Raw genomic sequence first — 26670 nt, 5'->3', positions numbered from 1 at the left:
AGCAATCCCATCAGTGTTCCCCTGTCTTTACATGGGTCTGGCGAAACTGCACATACCATAAGTGTGTGGGGGGAAAGAAGTAGGAGGGAGAGAGATGTAAAAAAATATTTCCACCAGAAGATCTGGGTGGCAGGCCATGGAGGTACAATTTGAGCAGCTTGTGAAAAGTAGTAAAATTGAAGGGGTGGGTTACATATGCACATATATGTACATAGGCAGGTGTGTACACTTGTCGGCTCTGTGTGAAACACATGCGTTCCCACAGTGTCATTTAATATATCCAACTCGCCTCTCAGTTTAGTTATGATCTAGATGTGATATATTTTCCATCTAGAGAGTATTACTGCCTTTATTAACTACAGTTATTTATCTGGGATTATTTCTAAAGACTAGCCAGAAAGTTCGTGAGCATAAAATGCAGTCAAATATTTATATTAAAATTTAAGAGTAATTAGAAGGTCTTTCTCTTGTCTTATATATTAGGTAAGAGTCACATTTATTTCTTCTTCCAGGTAGAATTTACATAAATAATGCCAGGAGAATTGAACCTTCACATATTCTTGGGAACTGAGAGTGGGCTACACATAATTGGAACGTGTTAATCCCAGAGAAATTGCTTGCACACTTTAACAAAAAAGGTATAAGCACTAAATAAAATCTGAACAACAGAATATAGCAACACATTCTGAGTGTTCCTTAACTTAAGCCTACAAGGTAAGGCTCTACTAACCTCCTCCCTCCCCCACAGACTCTGTGGGATCCTCGAGGCAGGTGGTAATGCACCTTGTAAGGTGCTTGAAGTTCCAAAGGAATCTATGCTCTCAGGGCTAGTTACACAGCCAACAATGGGGATATTTATTCAAGTATTTCTAGAGGTAAGGGGTAAACTGAGGGCAACACACAGCATAATGAATAAATTGTGCTTTTAATTGACCTAGAAAATCCAAGGAGTGTAAAACAAGGTACAAACTGTAGGAAACAGTGTGATAACATAAATGAAGGATTTTTGCTGTATTATTTTTAGAAGAGCTTCATGATTTGGGTTACCTAGTTTTTCTGCATTTGTACCCTGGTGATGGTGGATTAGTTCATACTAATGACTTGGTGGTGTGAAAGTCTCAAAGGCAAAGTTTTCCCCTTGTCTCAATTACTTTTCAATTTGGAATTGAAGGAACTGCAAGTAGAATTGATCTTTCAAAATTTCTACCTGGGCTAATTTGTAAGGAGATTGTTTTTCCTTAATATTTCATGAGTACACACCATGAGGTTATTGCCATTAGACAGTTCATTTTTCCATATCAATTCAACCAACCTTCTCTTTTTCTCATTCATGGTGTTCTGTTCAGCTCACACCCACAGTCCCTCCTCTGCCTTCATTCCTGCCCTTATACTCTTCTATCTGCCCCAGTCACATGCTTCTCCCTCATGCACTGTCAACCAGCCAGCCCACAACTCCCAGAAAATATTCCTTCATTAGTAGATGTTCCATATTTATCAAACAGCAGGAAAATAAAAGTTGCTTTCTAAGTTATCCTCCAAAATTCTAATCTATTCTTTCTGAATTCCCTGAGCAAATGTTCATCATTATTCCAGACCCCAACCTCTGGGTCTTCTGTCATGCCTTGGACTACTTCTATCTCTTCTTCGACAGATCCCTTCTGCTTTTCATTTAAGCAGCACCTTTTAAAAGGTCCTTCTTTCCTACTCTTTCACAAAAGGGTAGAGAATCCACAGTCTCTGCATGTAGGGTCTCTACATAAAAAATGCCCCTGGAGTCATGCATTCATTCATTTATTTGTTGGTCCAACAAGCATATCAAGCATCTCCCATGTGCTATACTTTTTCATTGTATTACGGGCAAATGGATATCAGATGTTGATTTTGTCTTTAAGGAACTTAGAGTTTAACTGAAGGGATGATACATGGGCACAAATAACAAAAAGACAAGTTAAAAAAGGATAAGTGCCATAAAAGAGGTAGTATAAACTATTCACAAAACAATGAAAAAGAAAAGTTACATTAACTGGGAAAATTAGGGCAGCTTCCAGAAGATTTAGCACTTAGCCAGAGCTTGAAGTTAGGGTAAAATTTGGACATGCAGAGATAGATCGGGAACATTCCTGAGTAAGAAAAGGTAGAACAAAGGTACAGAGTGGGAAAGATCATTACTGGTGTTTTGGAAAGAACATGACACCAAGAAGGGTTAATACTCAAGATTGTTACTGGAGCCAAGTAACAATTATTGAATAAAATTATTACTCTTGAATAAAAAGTCAGTAGCTTCCTATTCCTAATGCTAATCAATCTTAGCTTTAACTAATTCTTAGAGCATCAGTGTGCATAAATTCGGGGAAACTAAACCTCATGAGATAGTAAATTTCATATATTTATTCCTCACTCTTTAAAATAGGAATATTGATATACTTTTGGAGGCTTTAGGTGGCTCAATCATTTAGGCCATATTGCTTAATTATTTAGTTTTTATTAGGTGCATATAGCGTGTTTTGCACTCATGCCCCATCACTTCTATAAGTTCTAAAGTCTATTACCTTTGGTATTCAAATAGAGTCCACCACGAGTCTTACCTGATCTAATATTTGACATAATTCAATTTTGCTCAGTTTAACAAACATTTACTGAGCTCTACTATGTGCTAAGCACGGTGCTAGAAACACACAGTACAAAGATAAATATTATATAATTTCAATTCTCTGCTTCAAGAACCACTCAGTGTGCATTTGCCTGTGCCCGCAAAGTAGAATGTTGTACGTATTTTTTTTCCTGCTAGCACAATGCCTGATATGTAATGGCTACCATTTTTCTGTTAAACCCTTAGTCACTAGGCCATATGTCCATCATATCTAAATATACTGCCATGCTCTAAATTAGATTACAGGCCCCAGAGTGTCTGAAAGTACCTTTTATATGGTTGGTACTATTGCCATGCTCAAAAGGTCTGCATTTGAATGCTTTCTGCTAGTGATTGGTTTAAATATAACTTCATGACAATAAAAATGGAGTAACAGGGCTTAGATTTACATTCCTATCTGGAAAAAAGAAAAACTGAACAAAATATATGAAACAATGAGTTTCAAAAATGGACATCAGAGAACAAAAAGTAGTGAACTCTAAGAGACAGGAAACAAACAAGGTAAGTCTTATGATTGCCCCTTTTACAACCTTGAATGTCTAGGCCACATTGCAGGAGAGTGGATCCAGTTGGAACCCAGTGGACTTGATGAATTGAGGATATAAAATTGGTTTTCTGGAGAAACCAAAGCAACAAGGAGAAATAGTGAAATTCATGATTATAGTTGGTGATTTTATTATCCTACTCTGAATAATTAATAGAATAAGCAGGCAAAATCTATAAGGATATAGCAAACCTTTACAAAACCATCCATCGAATTAGGCTAATATACCTTTAAAAAACATTTCACCCTACAACAGCATTCTTTTCAAGTGCTCATGGAACATTTACGAAGGTAGAACATATTCTGAGCTATAAGTCAAATTTTAATACATTTAAAAGGATTCAGGTCAAAGAAAACATATTCTCTGATCATAGTAAAATTAAGTTAGATATCAACAATAGAACAATTTCTGAAAATTCCCAAAATATTTTACAACTAAATCACACACTTTTAAATAACCATTGGTCAAAGAAATCAAAAGTAAGTTAGAACGCATTTTGAACTGAATGAAATAAAGCCACAACATATCAACATTTGTTAGATGTCTTTAAAGCAGTAGTTAAGGGAACATATATATCACTAAACACCTATATTTGAAAAGAAAGAAGGTCTCAAATTAATGATCTCAGCTTGCACCTTATTAAAATAAAAAAATATAGCAAATTAAAATCACAAAGCAGAAAAGTTAAAAGATTAGAAGGGAAAATAGAGAAAATAAATAAAACTAACAGCTAGTTTTTTTGAGAATATCAATAAAATTTATAACCCTCTAGCAAGACTAGTGAGGAAAGAGAGAAGAAATAAATTATCAAAATCAGAAATAAGAGAGGTTGCGTCACTACGGATTCTGCAGCCATTAACGGGCTAATAAGGAAATCTCAAAAACCACTTTATGCCAATAAATTTGACACCGTATATGGAACAAATTCCTTGAGAGATGTAAACTACCAAAGGTCACTCAAGAAAAATAACTACACTAAATAGCCATACCATATATCTATTAAAGATATGGAATTTTTAATTAAAAACCTAACCACCAGGAAACTCCAGGCCTAGATGCCTTCTCATGAATTTTATTTAAGGAAAAAAGAATAATTCTATACGAATTCTTTCAGAGAACTGAAGAGGAAAAAATACTTCACAACTTGTTTTTTGAGGACAGCATTACCCTGGTACCAAGCCAGATGAAGATATTATAAGAAAAGGAAATATTCATATGCCCTCATTAGTATATATGAAAAAAGTTCTAAACAAATTTTAGCAAATTGAATCCACCAATATATAAAGGGGGTAACGCATCATAATCAAATAGGTTTAACCTCTGAAAATGACTTAATATAATTCATCATATTACAAACATTTAAAGAAAATAACCAAACAACTAACCAACCATATGGTCAATAGGCACAGAGAAAACATTTTGCAAAATCCAGTATCAATTCCTGGATAAGAAAAAAAAAAATCTCAGGACAAGATAAGGATGTCTCTTTTCACCACTTCTGTTCAGCATTGTCTAGAAGGTTCTAGACAGTTAACAAGTCAAGAAAAAGACATAAATATTGGAAAGGAAAAAATAAAAGTATCTTTCTTTATATTTGACATAACTGTCTATGTAGAAAATCTCATAGAATCTAAAGTAAACTTTAGAATTTATAAATGAGTTCAGCAAGGCTGCAGAATACAAGATCAGTATACAAGAACCAACTGTAGTTCTCTTTACTAGCAATAAATAAATGGAAGGTGAAAAAAAATAAATTTATAAAAAATATAAAGTACTTAGGGATAAATTTATAAAACCACAAACCTTTCCTCAGTGAAATTAAAGACATATAAATGGAGAGATATGAAGTTCCTGGGTAATAAGACTCACTATTTTTAAGATGTCATACACTGAAAATTAATTTATAGGTTCAGTGCAATGCATACCCAGTCAAAACCCCAACAAAGTTATTTGTTTTTTTGCTTATTTGTTTGCTCTAGAGAAACTGACAAGCCAATTCTAAAATCATATGGAAATTCAAAGAATTTAGAGTAGCCAAAACAACTTGGAATAGCACAGAACAAATGGAACAGAATAGACACTCCAGGAATCAACCCACACATTGACAGCAAACTGATTTTCAACAAAGGTGCAAGGGCAGTTCAATAAAGAAAAGGTAATCTTTTCAACAAATGATGTTGGAACAATTAGCTATCCATATACAAAATAACAAACTTTGATGTATACCTCTTAACTACATATAAACTCAAAATAGATTATAGACCTACATGTAAAGCCTAAATAAAACTTCTAAAAGAAAACATAGAAAATCTTTCTGATCTAAGGGTTAGATACAACACCAAAAGCACAACCATAAGAGAAAAAAATTGAAAAATTGGACATCAACAAATGGGAAATTTTGTTTCTTGAAATACTGTTAAGAGAATGAAAAGACAAGTCAGAGAACGCAAGCAAAACTTATAAACTATATATTTAACATAGGATTTGTTTCTAAAGTATATAAAGAACTCTCAAAACTCAATAAAACAATCCAATTAAAAATGAGCAAAACATTTTAACAGACACCATCAATGAAGATATATATGTATCAAACAAGCATGTGGAGGAGTATCAACACTGTGATTTACTAGAGAAATAAAAATTAAAATACACTAATTATTAGAATGAATGATATTAAAAAAGACTGACCATATCAAGAATTGGTAAAGATGTGGAAGACTGGACTTCTCATACACTGTTCGTGGGAATATAAATGCTACTTTCCCTTTGGAAACAGTTCAGTGGTTCTTGAAAACTTAAACATGTATCTAGCATGATTTAGCCATTCTAATCCTAGATATTTATCCGAGAGAAATGAAAGCATATGTTTATTCGAAGACTTACATGCAAATATTTATAGCAGTTTTATTTGTAATAGCGAAAAACTGGAAACCACAGGTGAGTGGATAAGTGAATTGTGATATATCCAAACAATGGAATACTATTCAGCACCAAAAAGGAATGACCTATTGATACACATAACACATGGATGAATCTAAAAATAATTATGCTGAATGAAAGAAGAGAAATAATACACACTGTATGGTCCCATTTATATAAAATTATAGAAAGTGCAGGCTAACCTATAGGGATAGAAAGGAGAAACTGGGAATGGGGAGGTACAATGGGCAGGGGGAGGGAGTTGGATGAAGAGATTACAAAGAGGCATGAAGAAACTTTTGAGGGTGAAGGATATGTTCATTATCGTGAACGGATGGTTTCATATGTCAAAACATCAATTTGTACATCTTAAATATGTGCAGATGGAAGGAATATCAATAGACTTCACTGAAGCCATTTTTTAAATTTCCTTAAAAAGTTCCTAGAAAAACCCTCAGGATGTCTCAATCTCCTGGACTTGATCCAAAGTGACAATTTCTGTTATCATTTAATGTTTTAATCTTGTAGTTTGATCCATCTGTCCACGGTGGAGAGGGGGTTAGAAAGCACTGACCTTCCCGCAGGAAGGGAAGCAAAGAATATAAAAAAGTTTAACTAGAGGAAAGGGCTGAGATTTCATATCCAGGGGCCTTACTCTTTGTTATGATTCTTGCCCTAATAAGCAGTAAGATCTTGGTTCAGTCGTTTTGCTTTGACAAGCTTCAATTACTCATCTACAAAATACAGACGTTAGACTCAATCATCTCTCAAGTGTCCTTCAGAGCTATAATTCAGTGATCTATGGATAGATTTTAATCCTCAACAATCCCATTTTTCTCTCAACTAAGCGTTTACAACTGTGGCCTTAAATTTAGCAAAAATATCCCATGCAATTTTGAATTGTACATTATCGTGTATGCTGATAATCTCTCTAGTAAGACAGTAAACTCTTGAGGGTAGGCTCCTCCATCTTAACATTTCTGGTTTCCTCATAATATTTCACATTCAGAGCCTACATCATTGTAATAGTGACATTGTAATTGGTACTAAAATTATAAAGATAGAAATCTACCATTGTACTTCTTAAAAAATTACTTTCCCATGCAGCACCCATCTTATTCCCATGAAAGTATTATTCTCAATTTACAGATAAATAGGTCCACAGAGGCTAATGTAACTTGCTTCACCATGTACCAGCCATGTGACCTTGGACAAGTTCCTTAGTTTCTCCTTTGCTCCCGTTGCTCATGTATAAAATAGAGATGATAACAGTACTTATCTCATAGGACTGTTGAGGATTAAATGAGTTAATATTTATAAAACTTTAGAGCAGAGCCTAGCATACAGTTATCGCTGTTATTCTTTGTGAAATTAACTTTATTTTAACTTATTTAATAAGTAAGAATTAAATAGTAAGTAAGTAATAAAGAAAGAAGACCTAAGATAAATTCATATTTTTTGGCTCTTTGTTCAACACACGTTTGACCACTGATCGGAAAATACTTAGGTACTTGCAGATTCACCTTTCCTGACAACCACACCCCAGTCTAAGTGTGTATCCTCCTAATGTTCTTTCTCCCTGAACCCTGTTTCTTTCCTTCACGGTTCCTATCTTAATTTGGAATATATTTATTTATTTACTTTTAATCTCTAGTCTCCCCAAGTAAACTGTAGGATCAGAAAAGCGAAACCAGTGTACAGTCAGCGCAAGCACAGAGCCTGGAACATCACAGACTCTTTCAGTGTTCACTTGATATTATTTTTATTAATAGGGCCTAAAATAGATAAAAGCATATTAAAACTTCAAAAGCATATGTTAGTATATTTACCCAAATCTTCTGTATTTCCAAAGATCTCTGGTGAGTTTGGCCATGGCTCTTATCAAAAGCTCATATCTGACCCATTTTCTCCTATTTAAGAAGAGTGACACTTGTTTTTTTTGATGGGGTAAGACTCATGCGACTTTACCAAAATAAAAGAGAGCATGAACTTTTACTGTATGCAACAGTGTTCCAGAGGGCATGATATGACCTGTGGGGTACCAGAATTCTTACAATAGAGAAGTGTGCTATATATTTGATCAATCAGTCAGTATATTTCATATGTGCTTAAGAGATGCAAGTCATTGTGGTAAAGTGCTATCCCATATACTCTGCAGTCTGGAATCATAAGCCCAGTTCTATAAGGGAGAGAAAGCAGAGGATCCCAGAGAAGCTGACTGAAGCAGGCAGGGCAACAGGTCTTCTTTGAACGTAGTTCTACCGAATGCCAGGTCACAGCATGTAAACCTCAGGCCAGAGTTAAAGCTAGGGCCAACCCGGGATAGAACTACGGGGCAGATCAAATCTGTCTTCCTCATCTTTGCCCACTTCAAGAGACCTCAGCCCTTCTCCTCTGGACTCTCCTGACAGAAGGAAAGCTACACAAACTCATTTACAGGACAGTATTAAGAATTTACTGTCTAACCAACAAGGACCTACTGTATAGCACAGGGAACTCTGCTCAATATTATGTAACAACATAAATAGGAAAAGGATTTGAAAAAGAAGAGATACATGTGTTATGCATAACTGAGTCACTTTGCTGTACGCCTGAAACTAACACAACATTGTTTTTCACCTATACTCCAATATAAAATAAAAGGTTAAAGAAAGAAAAGAATTTTCTGTCTCCCCTCCACCCACTTGCTTTCTTGACTCCTTCTGAGAGCAAGGTCAATCTTATTCATCTTTTTACCCCAGGCCCTAGCACATTACCTAGCATATAACAAAGGAGAGCAAAGGTTTGTTAAATAAATGGATGGATGTTAAAAGCACTGTACTTGATGTTTATAACAACAGGAATTCCTTATATGTGTAAAGCATATTTCGAAAGACAAAGCACTTTCACAGCTAGGAATTCTCTTTCCTTTTACTTTTTACCCTCTCTCTTTTTACTCATTTAAATATTAGTATGCCAATGGATACCTCATTTATATTCTTGGCCCAGATTTCTTTCCTGAATTGGATATCCTGCTGCCTGCTGGTCATCTGCACTCAAATATCTCACAGACATCTCAGACGGAAACGCCTTCAAACTCTGAGCTCTATCCTCCTTCCTCCCCCTCAAATCTGCTTCTCTTTCATTTCCTCATCCGGTAAATCCCAGCTTCTTCCACTCAGTTGCTCAAGGCAGATGTACAGGAACCCACAATATCCACTTCATCATGACCCTCCCGGCCCTGCACGGTCCCACCCCTTGGTCTTTCACCAATGTCATCTTGTGCTACCTCCCCCCACTCCTTTCCCCAGCCCCACAGGCCTGCTCCTAGCACTTAGGCTATGATGAAGTGCATTCTCATGTCAGTGCTAGTTACCCTGCCTCAAATCTTCTCCCACCTCTTCTCCAGAATTATCTCCCACTTATCCTTCAAATCTCAGTTCTACTGTGCATTGTAGGTGGCTTAGCAGTATCCCTGTCCTATACCCACTAGATGCCAATAGCACTCCTCTCCCCGAGTTGTGACAACCGAATAGGTCTCCAAGCATTGCCAAATGTCCCCTGGGGGGACAAAATCATACCCAGTTAATAGCCTCTGCCCTAGACCTTGATCAGGATATTCCATCATAGATTTTCATAGAACCTAGTTTATAAATCTTTTTTGTGACTTCTAGATTATTGTTGGACTACCCTATTATGGATAGAGAAGAGTTCTTTTGTTTATCATTTTACACCTGTACGTACAGTGTCTAGCGATGAGATAGGTGTTTAATGAACGTATGTTGAATAAATGAATGAATTTGGTTATTGCAAAAACCTTATGGTGTATGTATAGACAGAATTAACACAGCCACTTTAAACTGAGGTAACAGGTACACTGACTGGTTAAATGACAGGCATGCAAATCACACTATCAATAAATGGCTGATACGGGACTTGAACTTAGGTTTTACCACGCTCAGTTCTTACCAGCATAGATCAGTTTACTACCATTACCATTTTCGAACCTTCTCAGGTTACTTAACCTCTCTCCCTTCCAAGTTCTCCACTGCATTTTGTCCTTGCAGTATGTGCAGGAGTAATATCGACCTAGCACCGTCTCAAAGGCTGAAATGCTCAGGGCCTCACAGTGGCTTACGGTGACGCCTCACTACGATGCTTTTTAAAAATCACGGCATATTAAATACAAGAGGGAGGTGGTTAGGGCTTCTCGTGTTGTCATAGGAATGCAAGAGGGGAAGAAAAATCAGTAACTCTCGGGAACGAGTTTGCTTTTATGGTACTCTTAGCCTTGTGGTCCACGCTAGTAAACGGCCTAGAGAAAAATAATCACATGACAGGTTAAGATACTCTGATCTTAACGTAGGCATTGCCGAATTAACTAGAACGTGAAAGAACTTCTAAGGATACCTGATTGAAATCTTTTATTTCCATGTTGCTTAAGCATACCCAAGCAGAAAAGTCTCAGCTGGAAATAGAAAGTCTTCTAAACAGCACTTTCAACATGCCTAATACACTTCTATTTTCCAAGGTTTTGAAAAGCAGGATTTATACAGCACAGTTACTCAATTTTTTTTTTTCCAAACGTTTTTTAATGGCCTAAGTGCTTTGATAGCCAATATGGAAGTAGCTGAGGGAGGGGAGGGTACACTGTTGGGAGGTATACCTGACACAGAGGTGCCCTTCAGCCATGGAGAGGAACTGTGTTGGTGGGCTTTGTGGTGGTAGAATCTCCTTACTGGCAGCAAAGGGCTTCTCTGCAACCAATGCCTATTCTTTCCCAGCTCATGGAAGAGGCAGAGAGGATAGTTAAGAGTATAAGATCTGGAGTCAGATTTCCTGGGCTAGAATCCTAGCTGGACGGCTTTTTAACTAACTGTCTGACCTTGATCAGGTGACTCTACATGCTGGACCTCAGTTTTCTCTTCTGTAAAATGGGTTTGAGAATGGTATTTATGCCATGTGGTTGTTGTGAAGATTAAATGAGTCGGCTTATGTGACTAACATAAAATAAGTACCCGATAAATAATCATTAGCTATTAACTTTCTTCTTTACCTAAACATATTTTTATTTCTGTGTAATGCTAAGCTCTGTCCAAATATCAGATATTTATCATTTCACTAGTTCATAAGCACTTCAAGAATCTGATCTCCATTACCTTTTCTTTATCATATAAGTATTTCATTTGATTCTTAAAACAATCCCATGAGGCTGGTATGGTTGTGCCCATTTTACAGATAGGAAACTGAGACCCAGACTGATGTACCTATGATCATGCAATTAGATAGTGGCAGGGCCAGGACTAAAGCATTGGTCTTCTTAGGAATATTCTTTTGCTCTGTTAACACCAAAGAATTTTTTTTTACAGATTCACTTCTTGTCTCAACTCTTTTTAAGATATCAAAATGGCCCTAAAGTAAAGCTCCCTGGAAGTTTGCCCTCTCATTTCCTTCCTCTAATCGATACATCTCCACTGGGTAGCAACATCTTTTAGTCTGTTTGCATAAGTGTCTCTCTGTCTCAGCCTCTCTCTCCTTCCCTACCTCTCCCACTCCCTTTTTCTCTTTTCTTTCTCCCTTATCTCCACCTCTCTCCTTTCCTCCCCCTCATCTCTCTTTCTCTCCCGTTCCCTCTCCCACACACACGCGCACAAGCACAAACACTCAGAAATATCTTATTGGTCTATTTCACATGGAAGGAGAGGGTAGTATTAATAATGACTTTGAGGTTTCCAACTTATGTGAGACAACTGGGGTCAGGTGAGAGCCAATAAGAGGTAAGCCTGGGTTACTAGGGCAGGCAAGGGGCAAGGATTAGATGAAAAAGCAAAGGAGGGCTTCCCCGGTGGCGCAGTGGTTGAGAGTCTGCCTGCCAATGCAGGGGACACGGGTTTGTGCTATGGTCTGGGAAGATCCCACAGGCCACGGAGCGGCCGGGCCCGTGAGCCATGGCCGCTGAGCCTGCACGTCCGGAGCCTGTGCTCCACAACGGGAGAGGCCACAACAGTGAGAGGCCCGCGTACCGCAAAAAAAATAAAAAATAAAAAGCAAAGGAATAGAGTTTGGATTAAGAAAAACTAGTATAAAGAAGGAGACAGTCCTTGATTCTAGTAAAGCTTACAGGCAGGGAACAACAGCAATTAATAAAAAATCTTGCTGGGGGACAATAATGGGCCTGTGTCTGCTGCATTAATTATTTACTGAGTAAATTTGGGAAAATTAGTTAACCTTGCCAAGCCTCAGTTTCCCCTCTTGTAAATTGGGAACCATAATAATGAACAATAATGTTATCAATCTCTTGGGATTATTGTGAGGACTGAACGAATTACTTATACTTAACACTTCTTAGAATAAGTAATAATAAATAAATGTTGGGTGTCATCAATATTATTATCATTATCATTAACACCATGAATGCTGTCAGGAAGGAGAAAGTACAGAAGGCTTCCAGGGTAAGGATGATAAATATCTGTTTGATACTTTAGGCAATAAAAATCTACAAGGAGAGAATAATTTTTATTGAAAGAATATTTACAGCTATTTGTTAAGAGACTAGAAAGGTAAGTACCGCAGATGCAGGGAGTTCAGGTAGGATTTATTTACAAGAACCAGGTGATTTTCTGCTAGAACAAGAGATAAATCCAAGTCTCAGAGTCATGGAAAGCATTTATTCTCAGCGCTCATGAGGTTCTGGCCTATTCATCCCAAAATGAAGTTGCATGTGGAATGCTAATACATCAATGGCAAAACCCCCAATTAAATGAACTAAATCATTTGAAATTATACTATGAAGTCAAGACAGTAACAGGTAAACTATTCCAAAGTCGAAAGTCCAGCACCATCATCACAAATAATGGGTTTCACCAAAATAAGCCTTGCAAATTTGATTTCCCTGAACTATGTTGATGTGATCAAAGGTCAGTTAGCATGGGGATTGCAAACATTTAGAGTGGGGTGAAGCTTTTGTGATATTCAGTTTTACAAGCACTGAGACTTAAATATTACTCCTGTGAAGAAATATAATGTTTTGTTGTCTTCAGGATTCTTTTTAAATCAGCACTTTCCCCATAAAAAAGTCAAAAAGCAAGGCCCTTAATCATGTCATATGCTTTTTGATGTCCTTTTACTCAGCAACAATTTCATTTAAAAAACATTTCAATGAACATTAATTGAACAGAAACTGTCAACTTTCCTTTCATAATGAAAGGAAAACTGCTGTGATGAAGAGTTTCTAATCATTATATCTAATTAAAAAGTTAATCCTTAGTTTCTCATTTTTAAGTCCTTTCAAATGTAACAAAAGAATTGCTCTTTCAAAGACAGGAGACAAAAGCACAGCCATTAGGTAACACTACTTCTATGGTAAAGTCACAGAACTGGAATTAAAGAATATTGGCCCAAGCTATTGTGATGGAATTAGGAAAATTACAAGAATCAACCAAATCTTGGCCTTCATTGACCTGTGTTTCTTAATACAGAAAAATCCCATATTGTACCATCAGTGGGAGATTGAAAAAGAAATTGTGATTTAAGTCTTCTATACAATGGAGAGAGAAAAATGGGCTCTGCATCCCAGCTCATGGGGAATGTGATGTGACTCACTACCTTAATATGAATAAAAGTAATCTTTCGAGGTCCCGAGCTAGGAGCAAATTATCATTCTAAATAAGTGAGCCTTTACTCTAAGGTCCAGATTCACAAGCAATCTTTTACTATCACCCTCCAACTTTCCGGAGCCCAGTGGAGAAGCAAGGAGAGAATCCTAGATAATTATGGGAGATGATCCATCCACACATGACTGTCTCACTTGCATGATGAGTAAGAGGATGGGAATGGTTCGGAAAGCCTGAATGCAAACTGCAGGACTCTGAGCAGATTGCATTAACCATTTCTACTTCCAGTTTATATGTTTTAAGAACTTTAGGGTGCTACGTGGTGATCAAAGGAAGAAAGTCTGTTTCAAAGTGCCATTTGCTGGATGGTCAACAGGCAATGGTAAACAGATCCATCATCTGGCAATGCATTTTATAAGGGAACTTCCCTGCTTTTCATTAACAAGGATCAGCAAGATCACTCTTGGCAACTAAGTTTTACTCATTCTGATAATATGCAATGTAGCCTCTAACCTATTACAAAACAGTCCTCACTAGAAGCTGAGTATCTGCAGCTCTGAAATAAGCAAATACTATTAAATGTCAACTCAATTATGGCCTTCGCTGAGCAAAGGGAACAATCTTCCTAATGGATCTTACTCTTCCTTCCTGAGTTCTTTCTAGATATTTGCCTCTCAGGGAAAGGAGGGTTAGAAGATTGAGCAAATATCTTTTTGCAGAACACTTTTTCATATAGGAACCTTTTAGATTTTATCGATGTCCTTCCTTCTGCCTTCAGTGTACTTGCTTTTCGAGAGGTAAATACTGTGTACTGAAAAGGAGTGAGAAACATAAAGCCCTTGCTCTGTTCCTGACAAGATGTGTATGACCAAAACTAAGCCTTTTGACTTTTCTGAGCCCTTATTTTCTCTACTGTAAAACAGAAATAATAATCCTTGTTAAACCAGGGATCTTAGGGGCTCAAATAAAAAAATATGGAAAAGCTTTGGAAACATAGGGAGTATTATTTTTCTCTGTGAGGGAAAGAAAAAGGGATTTAGCATTTATTGAACATCCACCAAATACCAGGTACAACACTAAGCTCCTTCTGTACTACGGCTTTTAATAAAGTAATCCCATGATACAGGCATTGCGCCCATTCCACAGGCAAATAAAGGAAGTGGTAGAGAGATTGAGTAACAGAGCTAGGGCCGCAGAGCTTGTTACTTGTAAAGACAGAATTCAGTTCAATTGTGTCTCTCTCTAAAGACAATGCTCAGCTTCCAGAAAGTGAGAATTATGCTTTTGGTAACACAGTGTAAAAATGCAGGAATTGAGAGTGAGTCAGCAAAAGCTTGAACTCTAACGCTGCCACTCAGTCAGTGTTGCCATGGGTAAGTTGCTTAAATTCTCTCTGAAGTTTTGTTGTCTCATCTGAAAATGGGGAAGACTAGTGACTAACCCACACAGTTGTTGTGAAGATTTCTAGAAAAAAATGCATACGTAGCACTTAGCAGGATACTCGTCGCAGGGTTAGCATTCGATACACATCAGTTATTATTGTTCTATCATTTAAGAAAAATTTGTTAGCAACCAGCTCAGTAAATGATCCAGGAAAACCTCATAATTCCTTATAATTTACTCCGGGTATTTTGAAGATGAGGTAGATTTTATCACATACAACTAAACATTGACTAAAATGATTGGAGGTCAGCTGGGTGAGCGCAGATATATCAGATTGAAGACATAAATCCAGTAAGATATATGGGAAAAAGATAAAGATAATACGGAATGAATGAGGTCAGGAAAAAAGAAGGAATATTGCCAAATAAGACTAAATGGGCGATGCATAAATCTTAAAATTAAATATGTTGACTGACAGCTAACCTATAGTCTACCTGGGTTTCCCATTCATATGCTGTGTAACTTACATCAATAACATCTCAATGATATGAGACATAAGGTCTCCTCAGTGAAAGCATTCAAAAGTCAATATTAAAATGCTAAATTCTAAATATATACTCCCCCTCATCTATTTAAAAACTTATTTTAAAAGGCTAAAAAACACGAGTGTGGGATTTTGTCCTTATGTTATGACTTTTATATCTGTTTAATTTATATTCTGAAAAACAATCTCAGTTTACAGATAACCCAGGGATAAGGGAGGTATAAGGGTTCATCTAAGAACAACAGGCCAACTTGGGTTTGAATATATGCTCCACTGATAGCTGGGCAAAGTTCTGTGAACCTCTCTATTCATCTGAAAAATGAGAGCAATACCTTCAGTTTCTCAGAGTTGTTGTGTAGATTAGATGAGTTAACAGGAACAACTTTCCATCCCAGCTAGCACCTAGTAAGCGGTCATCGAAGTAAGTAATTTTCACTTAGTTTCCTTCTATGCAGTTTAGAAAACATCTCTATTTATTAAGTGCCCACAAGGTTCTAAACTCACTCTTAGGTATTGGTGAAGCATAACACAGCTCCTGACCTTCAGGATTTCACAGACCAGCTAATCATTTCACTAAATTGACATCACATGCTATAATGGAGTGAACATGGAGGGTAATGGAAAATAACATAGTTAAGTTGGTTAGGAGTCTAGGGGAGATGGGGAATAAGCAAACTAGGAAAAGCTACAGACAAAAAGAAATATCGTTGAGGCTGGATGGGCAGGGGTAGCCAGAATTCCACAGAAAGAAAGGGGAATAAAGGATTTCCCAGGCTCAGAGTAATGGTTTCAAGTAGAAAGACTTCCCCAGTGTAATGCTCTGGATCTCCTTCTCCATCCCCACAAGGAGAAGGAAGTTTTATGCTGGCTAAGTTTGTAAAAAGGAACTGGGGATGCTCAGCTCACTTATTCCTCTTGGGAGCTGGTCAAGCTGCATGAGCCTTGCATTCTCTTTTGCTATAAGGTAAGCTTAGCAAGGCAGACTGTGGCTCTGCAGAAGTTGGCAGTTTGGGGTACGGGGGTAAATCAAGAGTTCAGAGGATTTGGGTAAACCCATTTTAATGCCTGCCATGGCCATTTCCTCCAACCTAGCTTTTAGCAATAATAAATTTGATTAAAAAAAATCTCTATCAGAATCTGGCACCTGTCTTATCTGGTTTTAATCTTAAAAATTTTAAAAGGTGCTAATTACTAAGCCTCCTCAAACTTGATAGAGAATGAAATTTGGAAACAAGAGAGTGCATAGTGTATTCAAAATGTGACACTATTTTTTCAGAAGAGTAATGTACTTAGGAAGGAAAATGGAGGAGAAACTGGTTTTAAGGTTTAAAGTTGGTCAGTCAGTGGGTTACGGGGCTTCTCTGTCACTTTAAGGAATTTGGACTGTATCCCATGTGCAGTGTGGCGCCACTGAAGGATTTTAAGCAGAATGACAGACACTTTGTGGGAGGAGGGGGTATTAGAAATTTTCTGACAGCTTGAAACGGATGGGTTTTGTGGTGCATTGGAGGCAAAAGGCCAGTTTAAAGACTGTTCCAATACTCCTGGTAAGATCCTTGTGAATAGATTTAGTCCTTGATTCACTATTGATTTCTAAATTCCCTTATAATCTAAGAAATATAAGACAGAAGGTCAACATAACTTACTTTGAAATCACAACTTTAAAACATCATAAAGGCCCAGGGCCGGAGGCTGGGGGGAAGCGGTGCACAATGAGAGTTCCAATAAGAGGGATACGCTAAAGCTCAGCTGTTGCTGAGATGAAGAGATAACTATGTGACCAATCTAGAACTCATCAGAAATAATCACACCTAATTTAAAAAGCATTGTCTAAGAGACAAGCCAAATTTTCCCAGTCATGCAATAGTTAGATGTTCTGCAGAAAAAAAAGATACAAACCTCCCGTAAAATACCAGCTTCTCCCTCCTTTCCTGTGCCGACATCATCACCACCAGAAAAAGAATACGCACATAATAGCACCTATATAACAGACTAGGACATAAAGGGTTCAAGAAAGATACCACATGACATGATTCATCTAGTGATGTAATCCTGTAACCAGATAGGAGGCAAGTTCTAGTGGATAGAAAGCAGCACTGAAAAATCACAGCTGCCTGCCTAACTCTGGTCCAGGTTCCTCTTGCTAAACAAGCACTCTGTTTTTAATTTATTGAGTAGTACATGTTTATATCTTAAAGTTATTATGCATAAGTAAAAGCGGGTAACTTGAGCTAGCTTTTTGAAGAACATCTCTCGTTCTCTATCGTAGAAATAAGAGATGAAACTTAGGAATGCAATATCCTATTTCTTTATTCAGCAATTATTTAGGAAGGACTTATTGAATGTCACCTATTGTGTGGGATAAGTGACAGATCCGTCCTCCATTCTGTTGGAGAGAACAACTACACCAGACACACTGGACCCTGAGCTTGGGAGTGAGGGTTATCCTTAAATCATCTTCGATTGTCTTCCAAATTTCAAAGGAGGCTAAAAAGTTTTACTCACTCCAGAATTTGACATCTTTACTCCCATTAAGAAACTGTGAAGTCTTAAGAAGTTAAAAAAAAAATTAAACAGAGCTTCCAGAATATCTGTAAGTAAATTATTTTAAAAACTACATTGTTCCTACTTCATTCTCAAACCTATTCAATTTGCAGAGATCCATAATGATTATACTTTCAACTGTGTAGTGACCTAAATAAGTCTAGTTCTCTGACAACTTCATGCTTATCAGCCTCTCATAAGTCAAGTCAACATCAACAAATGCAGGCTTACATATGAAGCTGTAGAGAACAATGAAAGGAGTGGCCCTTTGGGGTCAGACCTGAGTTCCAACCATAAGTCTGGTCCTTGTTAGAGGTATGAACTAAGGCAAGTTACTTTGCTTCTAAAAGTTCATTTATTCATCTATAAAATGGGGATGAGATGACCTACCTTCCTGCATTATTTTGAAGGTTAAATTAAATTAAGATAATGGTATATAAGAAAAACTTCACAAATGGTAGCTACTATCATAATTTATTATAATTATGTCATTCCCATGAAGCACATGGTAACATTGAATGCCAGGGCTATCAAAGAAATTAGAGATCTAGGGTCACACTGTTTTCTTTCTAATTCATGGCTGACTGTGCTAATTTTTACTGTCTTCTTTCCTGAGGGGCCTGATGTAGCCTCACCATCCTTCTTAGCACCATGGTCCATAGCGCCATCATGAATCAATCTGAGTTGACAGTCAAATGTATAGATCATGGTTTTTGTGTTCGTTTTTTTTTTTTTTAACTATTCTAACTTCCTCCAGTTGAGAGGTAGACCCTAACATTCTGAACCTTGACTAGGGTGATTCGAAGAGTCCAGAGTAGCCCAGCTACAAGTACCCAAGTTTCCTGACCTCCAGTTCTGTATTTTTCCACTGCAGCACACTCACTCACTCACTCTCCTCTGAGTTATGAAATTCAAGCATGAGTCCAAATTGGAAGAGACAGATCACTTAGCATAGCCTGTCACTATGTGATTTCTGCTGAGGTATGAATTAAACCTCGGCCCTTGCAATATACAGTTACAGGCTGATATGAAACAAGGAACTGTTTAGCAGACTCTTCATTCACTCTGTCAAGGCCAGTGCTATCATGGGGTCGACAATACAGTAATTTTAGTGATGGGATAATGGACATTATGACAGGCTGCTGCCATGATAGCGACAGGCAGCTCATAATAGGAGGATACCTTCAGATGCTACAAAATATGATTTATCAATTTCTACATCAATTTAGTCAATTGGTCTGGAATATATGAAGGGACTATCTGTTCCCACTGGCTGAAGTTTATTCCCCAAAATACAACTCATTCATTACTGTCTTGAAATAAAACTGAAGCTTAAAGAAAGAGTAACTCTTAGAAAAATGTTTGTTTGTTTTCCAAAAACACTCTTGCAATTTAATCAGCAAAATAACCAGCATCAACTCTTAAAATAAAAGATTCAGAACGAACAATGGACACATACCTATGGCATCATTTTGTTACTTGAAGTTTAATGGTAGGAAACTGAGAGAGGATTCCATTTTAAATGGTCTCAATTTCCTATATCAATTCTCCTTCATATTTGGGGCAATTTCTAATAAATCCAATAAATGGCGTTCCAGGGATATACTCATGATCTCATAGCTCAACTGAAAAGTAAGAAATAAAAGGGGGCAAGGAGACCATAGGCTTCAACCATATACTCTAAGAAATTAAAATAGTTTTCTTTAGGGTCAAATGATTACTTTATGTCCTCCTTGACATCCCATCCAGATTCTCTTTACCTGGTGACTTTCCTAGGTAAATGATATTCATCATCTAACATATTAAATTGTATTAAATTTCAAATATCTTTCTCATGAAAGTATTAGACAGAGGGGTCAAGGCCAGAGCTGAAGAGGAAGAGGAGGGTCAACATCGGATATTTGATGAGCCATGATCTATTGCCTTGTGGTAAATATCTGGGGACTTTATTAAGATACCCTTCCAATTTCCAACTTAAACACGAGGTAAATTATGATCTCCCTAAAAAGATCAAAACTCAGCCACACAAGGCAACCTTAAAGGAATGAAAGAACACCCAGGCCAGCAGAACTAATGACTACATTATCCTCTCTAAAGAAAAAACTGTATCAACCAGAAGTTTGGGAGGAGGTTTGGGGTCAAGAAGGGAAGCAAAGTAAAAGGGAAGTCAGATGGTTAAGCTTTTGTCCATCAATCTAGGACCTTACTGGTGGGAAGGAATCTGGACATCTGAGTTAAAATAATTAACAAATTTTGAAGATGGTTTGACCCCCAAAGAAAGAAGTCCAATACCTGGAAGTTACCCTTGACTTCTTATCTGTCTCATTTTGTTATATTCTGGCTCAAATAAACCCACGCTAGTTAATCCATCTTCTTGCTCTATATCCAAAATATATCCTCAATTCACACAGTGGATCTCCACAACCACTGCTGCTACGTCATCATAATCTCTCCCTTGAAAGTACTGCTGTATAGCATTCTAACTAGTTTCCCCTCCTTCCATAGCTCATCTCACTATGTACATTAGATCATGTCATGTCCTTACGTAAAATAACCCAATGGCTTCTTGTTGAACTTTGAATAAAATTCAGACTCACTTCCACAGTCTCCAAAGTCTACATGGCCTGGCCTTATCTCACTCTCCAACCTCCATTCCTGTCCTTCTTCCCCATATTCTCTTTTTCCACACTAGGCTTCTTCTGTTGCAGGAACATATCAAAGTTGTTCCTACCCTAGGGTCCTTGAACATGTTGTATTTTATTTGTGACATCACCTGAAGATTGTCATAAGATTGTCCCCTTTCCACCTTCATCTTTTAAATATCAATTCAAGTGTCTCCTCCTTACTAAGGCCTTCTCTTACTTCACTGTCTTATCCAAAGAAGTCCCACTTCCACCAACCTATCCGCCACATCACATTGCTCTAGTTTATTTTTTTATAGTATGTCACCATCTGAAGTAGTCTTATTTGTTTGTTAATTTTACGTATTTCTCAATATAAGCTCCAAATCTTGCCAACTGTATTTATCGCTATATTTTCAATTTTCTAGAATAGGTCTGAACATCAACAGATGATCAATATATCTTTGTGAATGAATAAACAGATGGATTTTATGAACATGGGTGTTTCAATTCATCTGACAATTACATTTTTCACTGAAATAAATGATTTTGTCATAATGTGATGTCATGTATATTTTAGCCAACCTGAGTCAGCTTCTTAATCCCAATTCCCTCTGGATACTTATCAGAATGGCTATCTGGGATTTAAGAGAGACAAAAATAGGATAGAGGGACCTGATCACAGTATTACCTAAAGAAGTACCCCGCTAGAATGCCTTGCCTAACACCACTCTATTTCCTCTTTACCAATTTTTAAAGATACCATTCTTTCAATCATTCAAAAACTATGTCAGGCCCTATCCTAGCAGTAAAGATGCAGAAATAAATAAGGCATAGTTTGTTTTCTCCCAAAGCTTCCAATATGGTAAATGAAGCAGAAATGTAAGCAATCACACTGTTAAGTGAAAAGTAGGACCACAGAGAAAGAAAAGCTTAAAGAAGATAACATTTGAGATGATCCTTGAATGATGAATGAAATTTTACCAAACACAGAAACAGGGAGAGTCATTATAGACAGAGTGATACATAGAAAAGATTTGGCAGGAGACTGCATGGTGGCTTCAGGGAATCAGGGAACAGTGAATGGTGGGGTGTGACCAGAATACAATAGGAGTGGCTGGAGATAGGGTTGGTAATGCAGGTTGGGGCCAAATTGAAGACAACTTCTAATGCTTTTCTAGGGAAACAAGTTTTATTTTGTAAACTAGTGTTTGGCTAACTATGTTTCGGGAGATACTGGTAAACATGTATCCATGAAAAAGAGATTTCATCATCACACACACTTAAGAAATGCTCTGCACACTCTACTTGCCTTTAGGAGATATAAAACCCCAAAGGCTTTGAAAAATCCTATAATAAAAAATAAACAACTGCTTAACACGTTATCCAATATAAACGACCCATTAACATTTCCAGACATACTAGCCTTCTCCAGAAGTTAGAGTACATTTAAAGCGAAGCACTACCTCTAAGTGATCTGGAGTTGTTAAATTATTTAAATCAATGAATGTTACGAATGGAACTGAGTGTAGAGATAAATTTGGAGATAAGAACACTTAGAATGGATGGAAGGAATCTGGGAGGCCACTGATGCTTGCAAATATCTTATGTGAATGATAATGCACATCTATACTCAAGCACTGAGAGTGTGAATGTAAAATGGGAAAATATTTGAGACACTCTAAGATAGAATTCTATATCAACTAGTCATCAATTAATTAGTGATCGCCCTGGGTGTAGAAGGTGATGAAGTTAACGATGACTTCCTGATATTCTAACATGGTAAACTGAGTGAATTGTAAAACAGGTTTGAGAGCAGTGCGGGGTAGGAAAGAAGAAGAGTAATGAAAAATCGGCTGAAGCTTCTGCACAAAAAGGGATGAGGATCATAATGTCAACTGTTACCTGTTTTTGACTCATTTATTGGAAAAATAATAACTATAAGCCTACAAGGAACTTCCAGTTATGCTAGGCTCTTTCATAAACTCAAGAGTTTCTGTCCTTAATCTACCTACAATCCTCAACCAATTTTTCTGTCACCTTTCCATTCAGTCCTTTGAAAATGATGTGCTCTCTTATGCTAGAAAACAGCTGCCCTCACATTACTGATATGTTGGCTTCACATTTTTTTTTTTTTTAGAATGGCCAGAAGGTGCTTAGTTTTGATAAGGGAGTCCATAGAGTTGTTGCATATGGAAGTTTAATTCTAAATATTGGTATAAGCAATGTAATAACGGTATGGTTTCAAAGGATACAATTTCATACAATCATTCTGAGATATTATGGTTGACTTTCAGGGGAAGACTGCCTGCATTTTAAGACATGTGGATCCAACTCAACCTTGAATATGTCTACATACAAATTTCATAAAATTCTTAACCGTATATAAACATACTATAAAATAGACAGGAAATTTCCAGAATATTTCCCTTCCCCATCTGATCAGTTAGATCACTCTTCCTCTTCAACATGTCTTCCTGTCAATTTAATGGCCATACTACACTCCTCAGCAAATTCTCTGTTTACACAGTCAGATGGTCTGCCTACTTCTATCTGTTGTACTAATTACCTTTTCATCTGTCACTCAATTCAATCTTGCTCACCTACAGCAATGTGAAAACGAGAGCATTCAGCTCTTTTCCTTCTAGAGAACAGACACGAGGAAGAGTTACAGTGACAGGAGAAAAAGGGGCGTAAATCACTCATGAAGATGATTAAGAACTACCCTGCTATATTTAGGGTAGGTGAAAATTTCTCTTACCAGGACTTTTATTAATTTAATTTAATTTTTGGCTGCATTGGGTCTTCGTTGCTGTGCACAGGCTTTCTCTAGCTGCCGGGAGTGAGGGTACTCTTCGTTGTGGTGCAGGGGCTTCTCATGAAGGTGGCTTCTCTTCTTGCGGAGCATGGGCTCTAGGCCTGCAGACTTCAGTAGTTGTGGCACACGGGCTCAGCAGTTGTGGCTTGCGGGCTCTAGAGCACAGGGTCAGTAGTTGTGGCACACGGGCTTAGCTGCTCTGCGGTACGTGGGATCTTCCCGGACCAGGGATCGAACCTGTGTCCCCTGCATTGGCAGGCGTTTTCTTAACCACTGTGCCACCAGGGAAGTCCCTTATCAGAACTTTTAAACAGAAACTACTCGCCTATTTGTATATATATCCTTCCTTCCTTCTTTTCTTCCTTCCTTCCATCCATCCTATCATCCATCCAGTCAACAAATTAAGCATGTATTAAATTACCAACTGGGTATTATCATTATGCTACGTGTTATAGAAGATGCCATAATAGTGTCCAAAGTTGGCTGCAATCACACGAAAAGTATTCATCTTCATTAACTAATAAAAGCAAATTAAAAAAGCAACAGCATGCAATTTTTAGCTTACCAAATTTATAAATGATTTTTATAAAGAAAGAACCATCAAGAGTACAGGAGGAAAGACATGTTCACACACTCCTGGAATGGGAGGACTATAAATTTGTAAAGTCCTTTTAGAAGCAATTTGGCAATTAACTCTAAGCTCTATGGGGCAGGAATCAATCTCTTTTGTTTTCCATTATGTCCCCATTGATTAACACAGTGCTTTGGCATCTGGGAACTGTTCAATAATTAATTGTTGAGTAAAAATCGACTGAACAACAACGTTATAAGCCTAAAAAAATTTACACCCTTCACTCACTGATTCCTTTCCTGAAAATATATCTTAATGAGAAAACTGGTTAGAGGTTAATGTATGCCAAAACTTACTTCAGTATTGTTTATATTAATAATAATAATATAACCTAAATGTCCAACAATATGAGTTTTTGTAGAAACAGTAATATTTGGCAGTCATTAAAATTATGTCAAAAAGAAAAATATTTTACTAATAGAAAAATGTTCATAATTAATGTTAATGTAAAAGAAGCAATACAGTTTTATATTCTTAACTTCCCACTAGCAGACCAATACTTTATATTTAGGTACATCTGTGAGCTCATGTTACTATAATATATTACATTTTTTTTCTGAAGACACATATGCAGAGTCAATTGAAGAAACTAAAAAGGTATCAAAATACTAACTGTGGTTACTTCTAGGTGGAATTATAGCTATTTTAATATTTTTCAAACGTATCTTTAGCTTATAATAATATTTTTTACCATAAACTTGTATTATTTCTACATCAAAACCAAACAATAAAATTATTTTAAAAGAGTGATATAAATGCTCACTTTTAAACTAAGAGAATTTATGATTATCCACTTAGACTTTATTCTTATTTTAAAAAACTTCAAGTTGAAAACAGAGAAAAATATATACACTGCAAGTATCTTCCTCTTAATTTTGCTGTGAAAGTGCTCTAAAAATATAAAGTCTTAAAAAAAAAACTAAAACATTGTAATGAAGTGCAATAATATGTGTGATGGAGGACAAATAACGTAGATCAGAGAAATGAATGATCAGTATACAAACAGAATCAAAAAGCATTTTCTAAGATTGCCTTCCCAGTCTGGCAAAGGCAGATTTATTTGCTAATCACTCTAAAATGTAATATAAATCTAGGAATTTTTATATAATTTTAAACAGTGCATTTTTAAACTACTTATTGAAGAACTATCACAATGTTGACCACTAACTAAATAGCACAGCCTATCAGAATAAAGTGCAAATGTGTTCAGTTATGGATTTTTAATGTGGTGCTGCCAACTACTATACTCTGAGCACTTACATTTAATGACGAAAATGATGGAGAAAAAAGGTCATGTAATCTACAATAGACTGTACAGAAACTAATTATAAAGTAATAGTTCACGACATTATTTCAACCTTCTAGAGAGCAAGTGACTCCTAAATTAGGCAAAGAAACTGTGAAGAATCAGATTTTCTTTTTCTGATTGTCCGCTCAAAGTGTAGTTCAGTACCTTCCGTCACTGAACAGCATGACCCACTTGAATGCAGAATATAATTTCTGAACAGTGATTCCTATATTTTAACAGCACCACCAAAAAGAAGAATCTGAGTCAAACTAAAAACGAGACAAATATGCAAAGCAATAAATCTGTGCTAACAACTTGTTATTACAATCTCTTTGTTATTAAATAGAGCTACTCTAAGGACAGAAGATGTCACTCTTGATCTTATGGCACTTGTATAATGAGTAATAATAATAATAAATCAAATTCGAAACTTAAGTACCTTTACGTACAAGATCCCGTGCTAATATTCATTCAGAAATCAACAACACCTAGTTGACTGATTGCTACGTGCTGGGTTACTGGGAGAACAAGGGTAAATAAACAGATTGTGCTCTAATTGAATTCGGCTTAGAGAAGCAGATAGATACTTATTCATAACTGTGATACAATGTGATAGGTGAATTGTGCATGGTGCCCAGCTAGACATAAAGGTAGACAAGACATAGTCTTTCTTCTCCACAGCCACCAATGCAGCTAAGAAGTCAGGGTCCAAAAACAGAATAGTGGTACTACAAAATTGTCACAAAGAGATGAATGGACAGCTGGTGACTATGAGTTAGGCATATGAGGAATCTTTCACTCTCTAATCAGGAGACGGAGAAGGAAACAACTAACCACAATGCCAGGTAATGTGCTAATTGTGCAGGATACCACATTAAGTAGAGGTTTGAGGAGCTAAAATGGACTGGAAAGGATTAGAGAGGAGGGTGCTTAAACCAGACTTTTAAGTAACACATAGGCTTTGTTACGCAGAATGGGACATTCCATCAGAAGGAAATAGAAAGCTGAGAGTCTAGTGCAGAGGTTGGCAAACTTTTTCTATAAAGAGCCAGATAGAAAATATTTTAGGACTCTCTGGCCCTACAGTCTGTATTACAACTGCTCAACTTTGCAATTGCAGTACCAAAATAGCCAT

The 26670-nt window shown here is 36.9% G+C and overlaps 1 protein-coding gene across 6 annotated transcripts in view; it reads right to left on the bottom strand.

The window, feature by feature from the left end:
• Nucleotides 1-26670, bottom strand: part of DLG2 (discs large MAGUK scaffold protein 2) — a 928219-nt gene that overhangs the window by 770450 nt on the left and 131099 nt on the right. The gene's annotated exons all lie outside the window — the stretch shown is intronic.

The sequence above is a fragment of the Phocoena phocoena genome, chromosome 8 (genome assembly GCF_963924675.1).
Source record: "Phocoena phocoena chromosome 8, mPhoPho1.1, whole genome shotgun sequence".
Classification (NCBI taxonomy): Eukaryota; Metazoa; Chordata; class Mammalia; order Artiodactyla; family Phocoenidae; genus Phocoena; species Phocoena phocoena.
The sequence above is the reverse complement of the archived record's forward strand: the minus strand, read 5'-3'. Positions and strand labels throughout refer to the sequence as shown.